The sequence below is a fragment of the Rutilus rutilus genome (genome assembly GCF_951802725.1).
Source record: "Rutilus rutilus genome assembly, chromosome: 1".
Classification (NCBI taxonomy): domain Eukaryota; kingdom Metazoa; phylum Chordata; class Actinopteri; order Cypriniformes; family Leuciscidae; genus Rutilus; species Rutilus rutilus.
In genome coordinates, this window is record NC_140209.1 from 14,379,014 (window position 1) to 14,383,389 (window position 4,376).

The 4,376-nt window shown below is 36.2% G+C and overlaps 1 long non-coding RNA gene across 2 annotated transcripts; it reads left to right on the forward strand.

Annotated features, from left to right (window-relative positions):
- Positions 1-2,179: 2,179 nt before the first annotated feature.
- On the forward strand, positions 2,180-4,376 carry LOC311290751. 2 transcript variants are annotated; one of them, XR_014627449.1, is made up of 5 exons: positions 2,180-2,434; positions 2,803-2,936; positions 3,119-3,181; positions 3,348-3,442; positions 3,817-4,376. It is a non-coding gene; the product is annotated as an uncharacterized lncRNA (long non-coding RNA). The 2 variants fall into 2 exon arrangements; XR_014627450.1 differs by having other exon boundaries at positions 2,190-2,414; positions 3,817-4,371.

Consider the following 4,376-nt stretch of genomic DNA (forward strand, 5'->3'; position numbering starts at 1 on the left):
AACAGTGGGAAGCCACTGAAAACCCTTTCATTTTTTCAAACACCAGATAAGACACATCTTAAAATTGTATGCTCGGCTAACATGTTAAGGATCCCTAAATTAATAGTAGAGACAGAAAAGAAAAATGAATTGAAGTCAAAAATGGAGGAGCTGAAATTGGAGATGGAACAAAAGATACCGGTAGAGTTGTGGTCTAAGCATGATACAGATGTGGGCCTGGTGAAGTCAGCCAATCCTGTTAGAATTAGAGTAAAATCAGGAATGAAGTTGCCAAGAAAACAACAATACCCATTGAAGTTAGAACCAGTAGAAGGAATCAGAACAACAATTGAGGGATTGGTAAAAGCTGGAGTGTTAGTTGAAACTGTTAGTTATTGTAACACCTATTCTCCCAGTTGAAAAGACCAGTAAGTCAAAATGGAGATTAGTGCATGATTTAAGGGCAATCAATGAGATAGTAGAAGATTGGCCGGCAGAAGTCCCAAATCCACATGAGCTATTGAAAGAGTGTTCCACCTGCTGCTCATTATTACACTATAATTGATCTCTGTTCTGTAAGCAATATACATAAACTGGGATGCCCTAAGTATTTGGACTTGGACCAAGTCCTGAAGCTTGATTTGGAAGATTTAAGACTGGATAAAATATATTTTATATTTTTATATTGCATATTATAGCACCAAATTGAATAATGTTGCTCAAGGCTACCCACCATGCTATCAACAAGACTTAGACTAATATTTTGAACAATGACATTTTGTTTTAACCCAGGCTAGATGTTTGACATCCCAGCTGGCATTCGACTGACCTTAAACGTTTAAATGTGGTTGAAATAATGTCAGTTTATGGAAAAACATTAATTCAACGTCAAACCAATGTTAAACACCAAATGGTTGAAATGGTGTTGTTAACTCACTGTGGATTCAACATAGAAATATAAATAAAATTTGAGTTGTACGTCAAATCAACATTATTTTTACAACCATGACTTTTAAACATTTTGTTGAAATATATCAGTAGAAAAATAACGTTGTTCCAACATCCAAACAATGCTGATCAATTAACTGTTGAAAAAGTGTTGATGCATGAATAATGATACAACGTTGAAAGATCAACTCTGAATTAAACGTTTGTTAAGTAACATTAATTCAATGTCAAAACAACGTTGAACACTAAATGGTTGAAGTGGTGTTGTTAACTCACTACGGATTCAACATAGAAATAAAAATATTTTTTTTAGTTGTACGTCAAATCAACATTATTTTTTTACAACCATGACTTTTAAACATTTTGTTGAAATATATCAATAGAAAAATAACGTTGTTCCAACATCCAAACAATGCTGATCAATTAACTGTTGAAAAAGTGTTGATACATGAATAATGATACAACGTTGAAAGATCAACTCTGAATTAAACGTTTGTTAAGTAACATTAATTCAACGTCAAAACAACGTTGAACACTAAATGGTTGAAGTGGTGTTGTTAACTCACTACGGATTCAACATAGAAATAAAAAATTTTTTTTTAGTTGTACTTCAAATCAACATTATTTTTTTACAACCATGACTTTTAAACATTTTGTTGAAATATATCAATAGAAAAATAACGTTGTTCCAACATCCAAACAATGCTGATCAATTAACTGTTGAAAAAGTGTTGATACATGAATAATGATACAACGTTGAAAGATCAACTCTGAATTAAACGTTTGTTGAGTCGTGATAAAAGCGCTTTCTAACGTTACATCTTTTCTTTTTTTTTCTTTTTTATTGCATAACACATTTGTTACAATTTGCCGAAAAAAGAAATTGATCTTGTAATACATCATTTAGATACAATTCATGTTTTCATAAGGAATAAAAAATAAAAATAAATACACATCAGCCAAAAGAGAATTGAGACGCTTTCTACATCTGGCGTACTTTGAGAGCAACTCCAGTCTGATTGATCATTTTGGAATATCGTTCAACACAAGAGCTTGATTGGAGGACGGCGGTTGTCCATCACACAACTGTGATTCTATTGGCTCTGACGGTTCCAGACAACACCCGATTGCGCATGCGCGAAGTGGGTCTGTGTTGTCATCGTCAGGCAGATTCTGACCTGGACGGGTTCGGAATGAATTTGGTGGTAACATCTCAAACGGTAAGCAAAGTTTTTGAAGTCACATTTTATAACTAGAAAATTCCTAAATAAATGTTGTGTGTGCCTGACTCTGTCACATATATTAATGGGCGTCGTGACGTCATACTTGGCGTGGCGGCCATGTTGATGGCCTCGCGAATGTAAACATACAGCAAGTCGAACGAGGAGAAACAGAGTAGGGAGAAGAAAAGAAAGAAAAAAGATGCTAGAATCCCGAAAAGGATGTGGAATTTACCGGGATACGTTAAATGGGGAAACCAGGGACCAGTATGTGGACAAATTTTCCTGTAAAATATCCCGTATTTTAATACCTTACTCTCATAACATTAATGTTAGCCCTTCCATCGGACCTGTCAGTCTCTGCACTGTTGTCCTGTTTCTACCCCCTTGCCCTTTCAGCGAAACAGATGTTTTCAAAGCATCGTTTTGCTTACTTGAAGTCAACCTTAGCGTGATATTGGCCTTTTTAAGATAACAGCGTGGTTGTTGTGAGAGCACGATTTCATGCCAATCTGTAAGCAAAGTCACGTTAGACCTAGCTTCACAACTCGCATAGTTAATGCTGCAGTTTTGTAGTACGAATTTTTGCTGTCAGCAGAGGGATAGCAACAGAAAGATGAATGTTGAAATTTTCATTTTTCGGGATATTTTATAGGAAAATACTATACGGGAAGACAGCGGGAAAAGAGCTCTGCTGGAACAAGTTATGAAGTGAAGCCGGCAAACACTGAAGAAGAGCTTGAAGCTTTAGAGAATCACTTGGAGGACAAGAATGAGGGAGTAGAACTGGTAAGTTTTAAATAATTAATCTTGTAAAGTGCTGGCAAAGTTTCATTATGACAATTGGCTTGTTCACTTTGGTGACCACTACAAACTCCTCGTCCTCATCATGTGCCTGCTTTGTGGAGGTCTGACTCTGACCACATTTTCTGGTTATAATTTTAATTTCTTGTTTCTTGTTCTTTTCCGAGTAAACAACTGAAGATGTTGGGAGGCGTTGATGCTGCAGACCATGTGAAGAAGTCAATGGCTGCGTAAGTAACTTTATGTTCCTTTTTTGCATTAGTTTACAGTGATGTTCCCTGTCATATACTGTCATGCACTCCCCCCACACACCCACTTACTCACTCTCTGCTACATTTTCATAATGAACTTGATTGCAATATAATATTCTAATATAAATCTGTTTAACCATGGCAGAACTATGACAAATAAAATGATGGCCATAATGAGCCTCAGAGGAAGAAGTGGGAAGGTTGCCTTCATGAAGACCCGTCTCTACAAGATAATCTGTGGTGAGTTTGCTTTAACATAGTAGTTTTGTAACAGTGTTTTAAATAATTGAATATAGTAAGCAGAATAATAATTCATAAGAAATGAAGAAATCATTTTAGTTGGAGGACTCTACAGAGCATGGTCAAATATTATATACAGTACTCCATTCTGGGCTCTAGACTAACTTCTCTACCGGCAGCACTGGTTACTACCAACTGCCTTTTGTTGCTTGCCCAAGCACATGATTATCAATGACCTTGCACATTGATCAATACTAATTTATATACTTGAAACATTGGCAATTCCACAAAAGTTGATATTTGCAAAATATTTTAATTTGAGAGGTTAACGTTTGCTAATACTGATCTGTTCCCCCCCCCCCCCCCCTCATCAGACGCTGTCTTGAGCTCATTTGATACAACTACAACAAAAGCAGACGAATACATGGCCAAATACTTGAAATATGCACCAGAGAGGATAGGTGGCGGTGGCAGAAAGAAGTAACAAGAAGGGAAGATTTAACCAGCTGTGTTCAATGTTGCCCAATGTTTGGGCCGTTTTTCTAAAGGTTAAAGTTCGACACATGTAAAATGATGTTGTGTGAAATGTTGGCACACTTGCAGCCATGCAATAAAGCATGTTTCTTACGTCAGTGAAATGTCTTTATTAATCTTCTTCCTGGTCTTGCTTTGACCAATTGGCTTCTTCCTAGCTGACTGTTCAACGTTGATTAGATTGACGTTGTAATGACATTGCTATTTCAACGTTGATTAGATTTGCAAAATCTAAACTAAAATCAATATTGATTCAACGTTGGCAAATTCACCTATGTTGAGAAACGTGACGTTGTAATGACGTTGCTATTTCAACGTTGATTAGATTTGCAAAATCTAAACTAAAATCAATATTGATTCAACGTTGGCGAATTCACCTATGTTGAGAAACGTGACGTTG